This window comes from Chlamydotis macqueenii, chromosome 4, assembly GCF_036417535.1.
Source record: "Chlamydotis macqueenii isolate bChlMac1 chromosome 4, bChlMac1.mat, whole genome shotgun sequence".
Lineage (NCBI taxonomy): Eukaryota > Metazoa > Chordata > Aves > Otidiformes > Otididae > Chlamydotis > Chlamydotis macqueenii.
In genome coordinates, this window is record NC_141559.1 from 16,119,316 (window position 1) to 16,137,087 (window position 17,772).

At 36.5% G+C, this 17,772-nt stretch overlaps 1 protein-coding gene across 1 annotated transcript in view; it reads left to right on the forward strand.

The window, feature by feature from the left end:
• The first annotated feature begins 564 nt into the window (after window positions 1-564).
• EDNRA (endothelin receptor type A) overlaps window positions 565-17,772 on the forward strand; it is a 61,592-nt gene continuing 44,384 nt past the window's right edge. Inside the window, exon 1 of the mRNA XM_086747437.1 lies at window positions 565-606. The gene's annotated coding sequence lies outside the window, so the exon portion shown is untranslated. The remainder of the gene's footprint in view (window positions 607-17,772) is intronic.

Here is a 17,772-nt window from a genome sequence, read left to right on the forward strand (position 1 = left end):
ATAAAATAAATCTCATTAACAGTTACTCCTATAAAAACAGTCTTGGTGAAAATGTTCCAGCTAGTTAGGCAGCCAAAATTTCATTGCAGTGAGAAGGGATGATCACACACACATTCAAGGACAAATCTCATGATACTCATGTTTGACAGGAAATTGTACAGGAAGCTAATTTAGAGAGATCAAAATGAGGGTGGTATGTTCCCAGGACCCAGGGCAAGTCAGAAATCTTGCAGCTGAATTTTGTACATATGGTAATGTGATCAGAGTGGATATAGCAGAGAAGGGAAAAAAAATAGTTGATTTAATGTGTAGAAAAAAAAAAGAAAAATCAGCATGGGAACAAAAATTCAGTATCTCTGTAAGTAAGCCAGATTACAAAGCCCCCAAATTAAAACAAAAGGTACTTTTATTGTAGTAGGATCCGAAATACCATCATTTGGGATACATGCATCATACACTGGTCGCTTAAACTGTAGAATTTGAAGTTGCTGTGCATATGTTTTCATTTATCTTCTAGACAGTGTACTAAATGCACTCCTGCCTTAACATCGCCAACTGAAAAACAGCATGAGAGCAAAATGCAGGGAGAAACCAGCAGATTTGAAGGTAACTATGCACTTTGAAACTTACTTCATTTTATTGTGTCCAGCACCAGATTACTATAAAATGCTTGTATCTTTTATATGTGTATTAGAAATGGGGAATGTGAATCTCTTTGCTACGTCCTCTGTATTTCCAGAACACTGATAGAGAGGAATTTCAAAAGTCTGTAGGAAATGTATGTGGGCTGCAGCCTGCAGATCCCACAACAACTGTACATATCCTTTCAGCCAGCCATCTGGTGATTTGTGGTAGCATGAACCTTGATCATAAGTCGAAACAGTTTAATAACATGAAGTACAGCAATGTCTAAGTAATCCAAGTAAGAGCAGAGAGCAAAGCATTAATTTGAGTTGTAACACTGACTTTCTCTGGGAAAATTCACAACTTATAATGTCTTTCTTGATGACTAAAAGAATAAAATCTGGTATTTAATTTTCTGGTTTATATCAAAACCCACATGATCTTATTTTTTTAAAAGATCTTTTAACCAACTGAAAGTTTTAGTGGCTAAATCATAATCTGTTTGAACGATTTTTTTTCTTTGTTGTTCATAAACACAGGCAACCCAGCTAATACCAGTACGTGAACTGGAAGTAATTTGAACTTACACCCACTCGTTCTTTCAAGAAGCACAAGATTCAACATTGTGTCTATGCTTCTGTACACTTGTATTAAAAGAGACATGTCCTGGGTTTCTTTGGGGAGAATCCCAGAAGCCAAGGAGGAAAGAGGAGGAGCAATTAATGGGAAAACACAAGAAAAGTTAGATGTTTCCCACACAGCCATAGGATTTCCCTCGGGCTTTACATGGCTTAGGCCAAATTCTGCACTCAATTACATTCGTAATGCCTTTGTAATATATTTGTAACGTTGTGGATGTAAGGGAGAGAAATTTGGCACCCTTTTTTTTTTAATCACAGGAAAAATAAGACAAAGGTAATTCTAAAAACCAATTTAAGAGCCATGTTCTGCTAAAATAAAACAACCACAAGTGGCAATATACAAAGAATTAACTATAGCTTATGTAATTATTCAAAGACATTTTTAAAACTTTCTGACACAAAACCATGAGGAATCTATTAAAAAACCCAAACCCAAACTATTGGAATATGAATTTAAAGCAAAGCAAGTCAGAAATCTGAAGGACAAAACAGAAGTGGACAGTAGAGTTTAAAAAAATTAATGAGGTTCTGGACGTTTAATGAATAAAATAAAAATCTGGCATGCACTTCTAGGCTCACACCCAGAGCAGAAAACTCTACCCAGCACTAACCGTGCAAGACAGTCCCATCATCGAGCTGAAGGGTGTCACAGATTTCAGCAGGATGTACAAATGGGAAGACCCAGGTAAGGCGGCAAAAGTGTGAGAAGAGGCAAGCTGAAGTTACTTACTTCCACTCTGCTGGATGATTCCCCCATTTCTGCATTCCTGTAAAAATATGTGATACTTCTCATTCTTGATGATGGGACTGTATTATGTGGTCAGACACTTCATCCTCTTTGTCCTACATTTTCTAATGTTATTGAAATTATTTGGCTGAAAACATGACAAAGTCACTCCTGTGCGTATTTTTTCTTTCATTTTCTTGGGCTTCTGCTGTAAGTGAAATAGGAAGAAATAAACTCCTTCAGTTGCTTGATCTAAAAATGAACAGCCACCCTTCTCCACATTCTGAGCAGCAGCACACAGTTCTCCCAGGACCTGCCAGCATTGTAAGACAAACTCTAGATGACTGTTCATTAGTGCTCCTTAATTTAGAATTTTTTGAAAGGCTTAAATGGTCTTCACACATACTGACCAGCTTCTAGGAAATTAGAGAAGGCTGAAGGAAGGGAGAAATAAAGTTTATAAGATGGGGAAATTCAATGTATATAAGGTGCATCTGCATTTGCTTTGTTCTGTTTCATTCTGGGGCTCTGTTTCTCAGTCATTAGTACTAATACAGATTCATAATCACATTCACTCTGAATTGAGCCCAACTTAGTAACAAGCATGGACCAGAAGCTATACGGGATAAGACTCTACATAGTGCAAACAACAGGGGCATGAGATATACCAAATGTGTCTCCCTCCTTGCAGTCCTTCCGAGATAATCCATCAGGCACCTCATGCCTTATGGCTCCCATACCACTGCTTTGATGTAACAAAGCAAATGTACAAATCTGACAAACCAAAAGCAGCCCTCCCACTTTGATTATTTCTTCTCTCCGTTCCCTGATATGGGAAATTTGGGAATTTCTCCTAGTGATAGCCTGCACATACGGTTTGGTTTTGCTGCCAGAAGAGTACCATGGCAACAGTGTGAGGAAGTGGTCTGACAACAAACCGTAGCAGCAAGCACCCCCTCTTATGAGTTCATAAAACTGAAAGCAATGTACTTAAAAGCCCATATCCTGGATCACTGCCATGGTTCAGTTCGACACACGCTCAGATTATGCACTGGGGTTTTGACCGAGAAACCACAGTACAGTACTCATCCTACCCTTTTATTCAAAACTCCCAAATGTGTGTACAGAGACTGAGGCCTGGATTCTATTTCAGTGTCAGGTTATAATGACAGCACAGAGTCAATAGAAAAGGTCTTCCTACCAGCGCAAAACATCCTTTTTTTCCCAAGGCATCAAAAGTACTCTCTTTTTCAAACGTAGTCAGGAACCTTGATATTTGTCTTTATTCATTCAAATATGTTTGTGGAGAATGAAGGGAGAACATGGGTTCTCCTTTTTCCTGTTCTTTTCTCCATGTCCTGTACCACGTACACACAAGGGCAGGAACACACTAGTAAAATGACTCCCATGACCTATATGTTTACAAACCAGCCAAATAACTTTTCTACATGAGGAGCAATTGCAGTATGACTCACTGGTGGCTAATCACAGCACACTATTGTAGCAATAGCTACTATGTGAGCATCTCCAAAGGAAAATTGACCCTTCCAGTACCTGGCATTCTGTGTAACTACACACACTTATCACCCTGCCCACATGGCACCTCTTTCAAAATGGCATTGCACTTGGAATACAATCACATTCTGTACTCTTGTAGTGAGCAATAGCAGGCACCATGTCCATGCTTGCTTTTTCATCCAGAGTTGCTAATGACTTATGAGTGTTCTTATTTCAAGGAAGTTTCGAACCCAGCTCTTAAGAGAACATCATGGGTACTGTAACACGGTATGAAAACAAATGACAGTTGGGAAATGCTGCTAAAAAACTGTAATTTAATTTGCACTGGTGTTATTTTTCTTCATTAAATTCACGAGCAATTGCATGGAAGAGGAAAAAGCATCTGAATCTTGTTATTTAGTAAGAAAAGAAGCAAAGCTCTAATGCCTTGTTTACAATGTAAGAGCTTCCTGAACTGCAAAAACTGAGCCTGATTCTGGACACTGGTCTCCATAAGAACATCAAGAATAAATCAGCTAAGTCTTATGATTCACTCATTCTTGGAAGCCTTTGTCAGGTATCCATCAGAAAAAGAGATGACAGAATTCCATTCTTAGGAATATTCCAGTAGGTATGAAGATATTTGTGGTGGAAAGTAGTAATAAAAATTAAAAAGTAATAATATTTGGAAACTGGCAGTGATCATTCCAGTAAAATGTAGTTAATTTTTTTCTTTGTTGCAAATACAGCTGTCTTTAAAAAAACCTCTTTGAAACTGTTGGTTTAAGACTAACATATAACTGTAAGGAACTAATTACTCATTCACCCTGTTCTACTTTTCCCGAAAGAGAAATTAGTTACTGTTTCTAAATATGAAGTTTCTCTTAGAGCATAAGGTGGAGGGGAGAGAAAAATATGTAGGACTGGAGAACTAGAGCTTTGGTTAGAGAAATTCAGTTAATGATGTAGGATTTTTGGTTTATAGATTCAGATGTTTCTCAATAATTCCTTTATATTATTGCCCAATGGAGACTGTATATAACATAAATCCAAAATTACTGTAATACAAAAGGATAAACCTAATCTGAAAGTTGGGAAACATAATTCATATTTCTTCATCAAAAGTGCAGAGCTAAGGTTACTATGAGTAACAGGAAGTTTAAAACAGCTTTGGCTGGGCACTTAAATCAGCTTTTAACCACCAGCATGAGCTGAGACTACTACTTAACAAGAAGTCTGGCATCACTTTTTTATGAGTTGATAATTCAGTGAACACTTCCTGAACTGAAAGCAGTTATCATGAATGATATCGTCCTTCATCCAGATGGCATAAATATAAAGAGGCTGAAGAAGTGGCAATTTAGCTGATATCAGTGGAATAAGGAAAAATTCCCTTCATGTGTTCAAAAATTATGCTTGAGCTAGACCTGGTCAGAAAATTTTAATGACATTTTTATTCACTGGAAAAATACAAATTAAAAACTCTAAAATATTTCAAAGAAGTGTGCTGATTTCAGGAAGAACTCATTTTTACAAGAACCTTTTTAAAAGTTGTTTCAGGCTCTGCAGAACAATTAATTTTCTAGTTTGAAGTTTAATAAAAGTTATTCTTCTTTTCTTTAATTTCCCTAATGTTCTGTAGCTCTGTCCTTCACAATACAAATGTTCCTTAGCATCCACCTGCTTTAAAAGCAAACACTAAAGACTTCATCTTTACTTACCTTTCAACAATGTCTATATATCCCTTCTTTGTTTTATCACTAGTATCACTACCTAAAGCTGCTGTTTCAAGCTGTCCTTCTTCAATACGTCCCATATCTTGCTCCTGCCTCTGGATCACTACTGAATCTGCAGTCATTAAAACCCCTAGCGACTCTTACTGCAAATCTTAGAGTACTGTCTTGATTCTTCACCAACAATTAGATCCTTCACTTTTTATGACTCTGCTATCTGTGACATATTCCATACTGATTATCCCTTGTTCATTATCCAAATGTCAGCCAGATTAGCCATCTACTCTTTGCATTTTGTATACTGCACAGCACAATCTGACACTAGTTTCTCACTACAGTTCATAGCAATATAGTACTGCACAATAAGACTAATTAAAAAAAAAAAGGAGCTGCAGAAGGGAAACATTGAGTTCAGTTTTCAGAAAGACAAGCAGGCAAGATGCCTACAGCCCATTGGGATTCAGACACCTACATGCTTCCACGGAGGTCGTTAGGAACCCATTGCCATCTTTAATGGTCCACAGAACTATCTGCAAAAAGAGGTTTCTCAAGGATGCCACAAGAGATCAGTTACACAGTTTCGACTCAAGTCCGCGTTGTGACAGCAGAAAAGAATTTCATAAACAGGAAAATTACTTAGCACAATCTCTCTTTGAGAATGAAAGTCAAAAGCATACATTATACACATTTCAAAATAATATATTGTTCTGTCTGAACCTCCCCCTTTAAGGAATATGCAAAAGATGAAGTGAAAGAAACATGAGAAAAAAAAATGTGAGAGGGAAAGATCGTGAGAGAGGTTACTCTCAAAGCACTTTTGATCTGGCTGACAGAGAGAGGTAATAAAAATTCATAAGAAGCCTGTTCTTACTCAGTTTCCAGGACAAAAACATCTGGATATCTATGCAACGCTGACTCAGCCTTTACATCTTTTGATCCCAAATGCCCTATTTCTTTGTAACCAAAGGTATTGTGAATTATTCACAGAAATACACACATTTCCCAGCAGGTTTTGGTGTAGCCTGATCAGAGTGGAATGGGATGAAAGACAAAAGTTAGAACAATCCTGGATACAAAAACCAACCAACCAAAAAAAACCCCACCCAATCCACTACAGGAAGAGTTAAAATCTTACCATTTGTAATAAACACATAGTTTATTATTTATGTAACTCTGCATGCATGCTGTACACAGTGTTTGCTTTGCAGTCTCAGTATTAGAACTGTGAGATGTTATCAGTACCCACAGACAATTTTGAAAAGTGAGATTTTTGCTATCCAAGTGAAAGTGAGCAATGCAGTAAGTCTCAAACCAAGGAAAGCTACAAAGCAAACCTAACATTTTCTAGAGAAGAGGATGTAGGAGGTGGGAGTTTCAGAAGTGCACACGTGGAGTATTTGTAACACGCCTCAACTTACTAATTCTCTTTTACACATGCCAAGTCTCTTTTGATTTAATAATAAAATAAAAAAAGATAAATATATGTTCCATATATGCCTGTGTTTATGATTTAGAGGAGATGGAGCTAAACAATGTCTTAACAGCACCTGATATTTGCAATTGTATTACTGTAATACCTATTATGGAAAAAGTCCCATTCTACCACCAGTTGTACTAATACAAAATAAAATAAATTAACTAAAGAAAAACATTACTGTGGTGGAACTATTAGAGAAATCCTAGTGTATTTTAAGTTGGTAAATCAAATGTACTCACAGTTCTTGATTTCATGCTATTGGTCAGCACAGTCATATTTTGCTCTGACCCTTAAGGCCCTGAGCTGAAATTTTCATAGTTATTTTTTTCTCATGTTATGTTCTCCAGGTCACTCCAAGAATCATGATTGTATGGCCTAAGTTTTAGAGCTGCTGAGCATGGATAATTTTCACCTCAAATGTAGTTCTGAAAAGTTCAAATATTAGGTCATTTAATCAAGATACAAAATATGGACTTTCAAGTTCAATTTTAATTGACCATCTCTGAAATTTTGACCTAATTCATTTCAGCTTCAATTAAAATCTATTTGATATCACTGTAAATCCAGAAATAGTGCTACTGCACACAAACTGCGCCAATGAGATTGCAAGCAGAATCTAACATATGGATTGCATGGAACTAGAACAACTGAGGCTATCTTGGAGAGATGTACCCAAATGGCAACCCTCTTCCAAGCACACTTAACTCTACATAAACTGTGAACAAAGCACGGAGCACAGAGAAACCAAATTATTTTTACCTGTAAGCTTTGTTCATGTTACCATGAAACTTTTAGGACAAGCACACCTTGGGTTTCCCGCTAGCTTACACACAACATCAGTTAAGCACATTTTGGTTGCTGAATTTAAAATTGCCAAAGCAAGAAAGAGCACAACCTTGGGGACATACGTCAATTTGAGTTCACAAAGTTTTTTGTTTTCTATTTGTAACTTTTGCTCACATATTTCTCTGGAAAAAGAAGAATCAGAGGGAATCAAAAGTTCACAATATCCCTTTTAACTTTATTATTCCTGCTATGCACAGCATACCCACACTTTGATTTCTTTGGTGTGTCCACTTTTCAGAGAATACATGAAGTGTTTGTGAATGGTGTTGTGAGGGCAAAAGAGTGTCCTGGAACGTTTCCATGGGACAGCCAATCAACTGCAGGCTGATTCCTAAAGAAAGTGAGAGGATCTCAGTCATTGCAGTTGTTTAAACTTGAGCTGGGGGCTTCTTACAGAAACTGCTACTAATGCAGATAGAGGGATGGAACTGATTATTTAATAAGTATTTCCAGCTGAGTTTTTTTCTAGTTCTTTCGGCTTGTGTTCAAGAGTTGAATACTTCAAATAAATTTGTTCTAGATCAAATAAATTTAAATCTAGTAAATAAGTGAGACTGAGATATTGTTAATATTCCCGAGTGTGGTTATGTGGTTCTTTCATAGATACTTACAGATTCAAAATACAAAGCTTTTGCAATAATAAGTTGCTGATTAAAGTTCCAAGCACTATTTACAACAAATATAGTTTGAAATATAAATGCTATTAACTGTCAGGAAATACACCTGACAACCTATGACTGTCTGGATGTGGTCCTGAGCAACCAGCTCCAGCTAGCCCTGCTTGAGCAGAGCGTTGGACCAGAACGACCCCCAGAGGTGCCTTCTAGCCTCAGCCTTTCTGTGATTCTATAATTCTGTGAATCTATGTGCACACAGGTACGCATTTTGTTTGGGAATTTAACATTTTGAAGAAGTCCATCTTTGAGGGTCCAAATATTATCTCAGTAAATATAATATTAATATTATATTAATATAAATATTAAAATAATATTATCTCAGTAAATTAAGAACATCAAGATGACGGGCAGAATGTGAAAAATCATACGTTCTTAAAATACAGCATGAGGACTAGCAGAGTGAAAACTACAGGTTTTGCACAGAAAGATGCAAATTATTGCTAATAAAGCCTCTAATGCGTATATACCGAAGTTCGTTTCTCAGGAAAAAAAGATGACAAAAAAAGAGAGTAGTATCAATTGGATCAATTATAATTTCCAATTTCTCTATATTCAGACTTTGCACTCTCTAGAACTCTCTGTCTCTGATCAGGATGCAGTCCCACCATGGTACCTATACAAAAAATATTCTCATAAGGTAAGACCTGGCAAACATTCACCTCTGCACATGATTTTATTAATAGCTGCACATGCCTAATTTCAGCTACACAATCACAAGGGCTTTAAAGGTATATCCCCTAACCACAGCAAAACTGACAGTACCTGTAAGTAGATAACATCATGCAGGTATCATTTTGTATCCCTCTCCCCATTCCTTAAAGGCTCTAAGTTTTTTGGAGGTAGGATCAGGACTTTTTATGAGTTAGTAGACACACCTAACAAAATGCCTTTTCACACCAAGTTGGACACTGAACAAATAAACTCTTATACAAAGTAGGAACATGTTAATAAAGATGGCTGAAGGCAGAAAGGAAGGTATTCAAATAATCACATTTAGGTGTCTATGTTAGGAGGATTATTTGCCTTTACAGTAGATGAAAAGAGATCTCTCTCCTCAGTGACTAGGAAAGATTCTAGACAGATGATCCTTCTAGTTTAGGTGCATCAATTATGTGGGATGAATGCTGACACCACTATTTGTTCATTGCTTACATTTAAATGTTGTGGAAACACTTTCCCTGATCACACAAATCAGGACATTAGCTATGCCACCATAGAGATAATCTCAGACGGAGAACAGATAACCTTTAAATATAGAGTCAAACAAATAAGATTTAAATGTAATGCAGACAGCAAGAATATGCATTCTGAAATAGAATACAGAGGATTTCACTAGTGCTTTGTGCAATGGCATTAGAAATTCCCTGTGTCCTTAAGATACACTCCTGCCTGCCGCTGCATCTTAACACTGCTTTTTCTGCACTGATCTTTCAGGGGTCCCTTCCAAATCAAACTATTCTATAAGTATATGATTCATTTCAAATTGATGGCTTATAGTCAAATGTTAACTAAATACTGCTAGCTTTTCTTCGCCCTCCCCCCCCACCTTCTTTCTGGCTGTCCTGCTTTACAACAGAAACTCCTGTCCACAGTTTCCATTTGTCATAGTCAGGAAAAAATCAGTCAGGCAGAAACAGGTAAATAAGAATGACAGGTTCCTATTTAACCTACTGTAAGAAAGACATATATGGCAACCTAGTTTGCTAGCCAAGCAAAATAAAGTTTGCAAGAGAAATTATTTCATCTTTCTAAACAACACTGAATAAGAAAAATGACCTAGGTTAAAAGAATGTTAGCATAAGAGAAATTTTCTTCAATGAAACTCTAAATAAATTTAGGCCAAGAATTGGAAGAGTATATTTTGGAACGCAGTTTAATTAGGAACTAGGAGGGGCAAGAAACCTAACTGGTTTCAAGGAGGACCACTGATAAATTCTTGTAATGCACTAAATTATATGGCTGTCTGACAGTAGAGCCTGATCTCAGTCATCTGGAGATTCTGGATCCTAGATTTCCAATTGGTTTGTCTGATTGCTCTCCTAAGACCAGTAAAAACTATGTTAATGAGAATAAATATAACTCACATTAAAAAAAAAATAATAAATTCCCACAAATTTTATAAGCAGTAATAAAATAAATTTCTGCCAGCAACCATGGACTAGAGAAATTGAAGCTAATGCCCAAGTAATCCCTTTCAAGCTATTATATTACTCATTCAAGAAGCACAGGACAAATATTTTTTTCTTTTTCTTTTGGCAATAAAAATGTAAGCAAAGATCACAGCAAACCATTGTTTTAAGCAAAAGAAAACTTAAAGGACAGGACGGGAAAAGATGTGCTCAGGTGCACACATCGAAGAAGCAACAGCATTTCTTCAAAGGAAGGCAAGATTAGTGAGTTTTACATGGAGAGTCTGGCACCTGCTGAGAAAACCAAAAATTGTGGAAATGCAATAACACAAATTACACACACTCGATAAAATCAGGGAACTACTAAAACCCATTAATTTACAGGTAGAACAAGGCCTATCCTTTCGATTCATGAGTGTTCTCAAGAAAATACTTTTAAAAAGTATTACTGTGAATGAAACAAAATCCGTCCGTATAAATTAAACCAATTTAACTGACTCTCAACATCGGCTCATGTGTGAGACTTGGTATTCACGTTTCTGTACATTCAAGAAACTTCTTTATCTAAAGTCAAGTCTAGTAGTGCCAAAACGCTGTGGGAAAGGCTCCCTGAATGGCACTTCCATCAAAGACAGATCATAGAAGTTCCAGAAAACTTTCAAGAAAGCCTGGCCTCCTGAGGCTTCCAGACCAGTTTTGTCCATCTCAAAAGAAGGCATACATTTTGGAGAAGCATCAAACTTCCACTCGCTACTCAAAAAAATCTTAAAGTTTGACAATTAACAAAGAATGTAAAATCTGAATACACAATCCTTTTGTGTTCTCTATGGACATCATTTTCCCTCTGATCACCTTCATAATTTCAAAACAGAGAAGCATTAAGATTTTCAATCAACATTGGCTCTGGTAAAGATTTGCTTTTTAGCATTTTCTTTGTAGATTTTCAGTAAAATCACTTCATGTTTACTTTCAAGTCTAAAACTTAAATAAAAGTAAAGACCAGTCTAAAATGGTTTCCATGTTTCCAGACTACATTTCAACTTGATCCACTTGGTATATTTCAGTGCTGACATACCCAAAACATGCACAACTACCACTAAACTGGAATCTGGCTGGTAACAGGAAGTTGTGCAGAACAGGGTTTTCAAAGGCAAACTCAATTGTTTTTCTAAGAAAGGGATCAAAAGAGAATCTTCCCTCTGCTATCCCTGTGAAAATCTACAGTAAGTCCATTAATGTAGATGTTGACAGAATTGTGAACGTATCCGCAAAATCAGACAATAATTTAATTGAGATCCATGGAATTCACCAGGGTAAAAAAGGGTGGCTCCTGGTATGAATGTGATCTGCAAGGCAGAGTTTTGTGACCTTTTTCTTACAAGTCACACACTCTTATCTCTGCTTCTAGGGCAATGTCACTACACACTGGACTAACCTGAGATATAAATCGAGACCATTGAAAACTTTCTAATCATGGGTTCAAATTGACTTTACTGATTTATTGGTTTATTGGTTTTACCAATTACTGGTTTTGTGGTATATAGGAAATTTCCTTTTTCACTTTTTTTTTTTTTTCAATCCAGTGAGGGAAACTTTGCGCATACGGGGTATGTGCAGTGATATAATCATTATACATATTATCACTAATACAGTAAAGTAACATTTCAAAACACTGCAGAAAAAGGAATCCTCTTCTCAGATGAAATATAATATTGGCTATCAGGGCACGGAGCAGTTAGAATAAGTAGTTCGGGTTGGTCTCATCAATATCAACAATAATAAAGGAAATATTTGCCCAAAATATACAGTGCATTTTTTTTAATATATTGCACGTAAGGTACTTCCCCAAACCAAATGCAAAAAATCTCATAAGTGGGATGAAAACATTCTACAGGTCGATAACTCTAAGCACACTAAGCAGAACAGTTCATTATGTTTAATACAAGGCAGAGGCTTTGCTGACAGCACACATTGCCCCATTGTCAATAATGTTGCTAAGATGTAAATAACATTAAGTAAATTCTACTCTTCCCAGCAGAGAAAGAAAAACTTTGCTATCCATGAGCTATGGAGCTGCTTAATTCAGATTTATGTGATAGCTTCCCCATTACATTCCATCTAACTGCTTATTTACGTGAGGCAATTCTAATACAGCTCATTAGAAGTTCCACGATAGCAGCATGAGCCAACGTAGAAGCACATCAGATGGGAACGGGAATATATAGTGCTGCTCGTGGGCTTCTTCATGTCCCTTTGCTTTAATTTGTTGCATTTCCAAGCCTAACGTCACAATCCAGAACAGATCAATTCACCTTACGCTTTTAACTCATTGCTACAAAGCAGGTGACAGCTGGATCATTTCAAATTAGTTTGATGATCACCAGTTGTACACTTAACACAGTTTAGGTAAGCTCTGAACTAACAGACCAAAAATCAAAGTTTCTTGTATAGTCTTAAATAATTCTAATTAGAATCAGCTATTCAGAAAAATTAAAGCAGCAAGGTTCACATATAGTCTGTGCGCTTTGATTGCAGATAGGAGGCACATAACTGCTACCCCCTCATTGAGACTCTTATTTGAAGTGTAACAGGGATGTGAAAGAGTAAGAAACAGCAAGAAAGAGAAAGATACATGGTTCAATTCACTAGATAGGTTAGCCAGAAAAGCCATAGGATATCACAGGACCTGAGGAAGAGGCAGAGCAACAAAAGAATTATGATATAAAATTCTAAACAGTTTCTTTCTAAAGCTACTTCTGAGACTCTGGGCTTGCACGCTACTTTTAACAAAGGTCTGAACATAATCTCTCAATGACTACGCTAACACATGTGATGCTACTCACATGCAAGCACTCCTACAAGTTTTTCCATTTTCCTGTCATCCCTCTGTACACTTCCAGCTACCTTTGTTTATAAGTCAGGGACAGGGTGATGTTAGTAGCAGAAAATGACATTATAACTCCTACCAGCAATGGCAGAACTAGCACACAAAACAGCACTGCCTAAGACAGTATAACTTTAGAACTGCCAGAATTTGGGTTTTATATTTGCAGGCCAAATTTAATAATTCCATGGCTACATTTCTGTAACTGTCTTAGCGGTACTAAGATAAATATTAGTACCGATACATCACCATTTTTGCTTTTTTTTTGCATTAGGAAATATATTTGTTAGAGGTTGCATGCTGTGCTACTTATCATTCTGTGACAGACAAGGCAAAAGTGTAAAATTTACGAGAGGCAAGCTGATTATGTAAGGGCATATATATGAACCAGAAATACTTTACGAGAGCAGTTTGAACTTACATTTTATGATGGTACAGCAATTTGCCCAGTGATTATGCAGTTTTTTAATAGTAGGCTACTGAAAATTTCAGACTGTTTAGTTTAAGTTACAGCCCAGTACTGATACAGATGCATAATTGTAGACACTGAAAGACTCAGTCTTCATGTTGAGACAAAATTTGAAATCACCAACCAGAAAAAGGTCAATTGCCCCCTATGATGTATGAATGTCTTTCTCAACTCACCTTTTGGAGTGTTTTACTATATATTGCAGCATATAGGTTTGCAATTTAGTTACATCTTCTTCCTTCCCATAAACAAAGTGACAGGAAGCAAAGGAAAACATATATTGGCTGTGAGCCTGGCATCTTTCACTAAAGAAACATACCTTGTGCAACAATGCAGGTACAGAGATAAAAAAAGGTCTTCACCTCCACAGGGATTATATATTTCCCATGCCATATAAACATTCAAATATAAACTTGTTCTATAGATTGCAAGTTATCATTTGTTATCTACCAGTTTTTACTTACTCTAGCCATACTTATTTCTGGGCTGTGTTATTGGATACACTCTACAGTGTGTCTCTCTGTTGAAATGAATTTGGACTGGATCTATAATAAAGAACATATGTTCTTGTAGTCTGGAAATACGAATATTTTTTCTTGGCAAGATATAACCTGTGTTTTTCACCCTCTTTCTGAGGGTCTCTACTATATTTTTTCTTAACATCTGTGTTTAGTCCATTTTATCCTGAGCACTTCAAAAGTGCTAGAATTTACTCCCATGGTAAGGAAAAAAAAATCTTGCTTGTAATGTTGACATGGCTGGATACCCTTACATCTGTCCAAGACAAGCTACCAGCTCTGTATCCACAGTATATTCTATGTCAAGACACAGCAATGGGAAAGAGGTTCAGAACCAAGTAATCTAAAACACACTAAAAGCTCCATGAAAATTGCTGAAATTTTTAAGTCCTACTGACAGCAAGGTCTCTAAAGTCATTGCTGATGGCTGTGACTTCACTAAGCATCCTTTCCAACATGGAACTCATTAGGTATGTAGAGTTAGCATCAACCCCACAAATCTTGAATGCCCTGGGTGATTATCATCAGAAAGAAAGCACAGATATTTCCTTGACTGAAAATGAATCTGTAGCAAATAAACAGAGGGAAACTATTCAGCACTGTAAATACACAAAGAAATACTCTTAATGTGTCCCGTCTCTTTTCTGCAACAGAGTTGTAATCAGCCATGAGAAACCCTAATGCTTCTAAGGTAATGTCAGTGAAATAGCCACTATGATTCTCTAGAAATCATGACTGTTAAACTTGATGTTTTTCTGTTGATGCAGCCAACATTCTTAATTCTTCACAGGAAAAGTTCTTCTCTATACATAGAGAAGAAAGACACATCTGTGTCTTTACTGCACAGTCACAGGAGCATGGACCCTTATGTGGGACCCTTCTGGTTTTCAGTGTGAAAATTCTGAAATTCTGTATTGGCTCTCAGGCCTCCTTGACTTGGTAGAGGTTTGAGCAAGACACCAGCTGGAATTTAATTTAAAGTTTAAAACAGGATAATGATGTAAAATGGCCATCTGAATTCCTCCACAAAAAAGATTGGTCTCTAAAATGCAATTTAGAACAGCACAAGTTTTGAGTCATTTGGGGTGAAATTCTAGCTTCACTGAGAGACAAAAAGGATTTTCCAAGTGACTTCAAAGTGGTCAGGATTTCATTCCTTATATGCTCCAGATATTTTATTCAGAGGAGGAATAAGCTGTTGAAGTTTAAAAAATATGCTTCATTTAGTTAATTTTTAAATGCACCAAGATGCTGGAAGTATACCAATTCTTAAGTTGTAAATGGGGAAGAAAACCTTTGAAATGTCACTTTGAAGAGAATAAGCAGGCTTCTTATTAAAGGGTCTTATTTGGCAACAACAAATTGTAGCATGCCTTCCCATTCCTCACTCTCCTTTTATAACTATTATTTATTGCCATTACTGGGATGTGTTCTATAATTGGATTCTGGCACAGATCGGTGGAAAGAGAAAAATCTTTCCAATCTGATTCAAAATAGGTTTTACTTTGTAAAATACACATGCAAAGAGTGAAAGATTATCTCTTTGCTCCCCGGTAGTAATTCAAACCATTTAGACATTTTATTGCAGGCAGACTTTAAACCTGCAATTTCTGGAGTTGTTTTTGTAAACTGTGTGATTTGGCGTTGGAGTAATTTTTTCATATTTGTTGGATAGCTTTCTACTAATGGATTTTGGCTGAGCAAATAGCATGTTACTTTCAAGAAATGCACTTTGAACGAAACTTGCCTCTCACTGAAAAGTCACATGTTCTGCAGTTTTAAATAAAACAAATATGGTACTTTACAGTCAGAGTTAACAGTTGAAAATCAGGCATGTGGAATAGGCATGAATCAGTGATTTTACTTCAGTTTCTTTTCAGAAAACACATGGAAGGAATTAAGAAGAAATGAGAAAAGCATTAAAAAGTGTAATAGTATAACATGATAACATATAAGAAAGAAAAAATAAAAAATAGCACAAGGAAAAGCTAAACCTTCTCCCTCTATTTAGAAGATGGTCTTCCATAGTTGAAGAACTTTTTCAATCAACTGATTACAACGTAAATGGCCAAGCTGAGAACTGTCAGCACATTCACATACTCTTCAGCAAAGCACACACTGTTTGGACTTTAGGCTAACCAGAACAATACTCAGACAAGAGAATAAGAAAGAAAACTATAAGGAAAAGTCAAACTGTGCTAAACAGGAGGCTGGAAACATTTAACTAAAACATCAGTTTGTTTCAAATGTTTTTCATTTTTATAAAGCTTAAGCTATAGCCACTGCCAGCACACACTAGTTAATAGTATAAGCCACTTAACGAATCAGAAGTACTCTGTAGTTTTGACATAAAAATAATTGAAAACTTTTCTGAGCATTATAGCACTTTTAGAGTCACAGCTGCTAACCGATGTCTATTTTGCAAGAAATTGTGTTTTTGAGAACTGCTTTACCTCTACCTGTTTGTCACTGACAACTTTACAAAGGAGGCCTGCCCCAGGATCCCTTTATTTGTGTCACACCAACTCCGCTGCCATAGTTTAATGCGGCAGTGCAAGTGGCTATTACTGTTAGGTGGACTTGGCATGAGGTGAGTTAGAAATACATGCAATATTTCCTCTCCTAACAGAGCTTTAGGGGAGGGGTACGTTCAGCTTCTGATTCGTGACAAGCAACAGATGGGTAGCACCATCTTAAATTTGGGCAACTAACTTCAGAAGATGCCTGTTTGTGGCCTACTTTGAACTAAGAGAGAAGAGCTATTTCACTTAAAAGCAAGCAGAGAGAGATTGTGTATACCAGTTCCTTCTACTGGAAACCCCAAACAATACCACAAACTTGCAGAAATGTTCCAATTTATGTGCAAATACACTGTTTCCAGTGCCAGCCATTTTGAGTCTTATTTTAAAAGCTTACTACCAGCTTGTTTTTATTAAGTGGTGGAAAATATTTGACTCAACCATTTTAAAAGCAAAAAAAACCCCTAAAATCTTTTCTTTCTTTAAAAAAAGCCACAGAACTGCCACTGAGAATTTAATATGCATCCAGAGTGGTGTTACATAGAAAGAATGTTAACTTTTTTTTCAAATATTGATAGTTTTAATTTCTCTGTATGTTTGTGAGGTCACAGAGGAGAGAAATAGAGATCAGATATCTCTGAAAATATAAATGTTTAATGAAAGATCTGGTTAAACTTACAAATCAGTTTTTTGAATGCTTTCCAGAATAAACACAGCCTATGAGTATTTCTCTGAGTATGGTTTATCATGTGTGCATCAATAAAGAAAATGGTAAATGACCCCCAACCCTTCAGATTAATGCACACATATCGGGATATGTGTTGTCTTCCAAAGAGAAAAGTGGCTTTCATTAGAATTTTGGATTTCAGCTTTTCATTGTTGAGATTTAATCTTAAAAACTTTCCTGAAACTGTATCAGGAACAGCAAAGCTTAAGACCTTAGCAACAAGTATACTGCTCTAGAAATAAGTGACCTGAGCTAAGATACTGTAAATAAGTCACAAGGTCTCTCTGTGATGAATACAGTAACA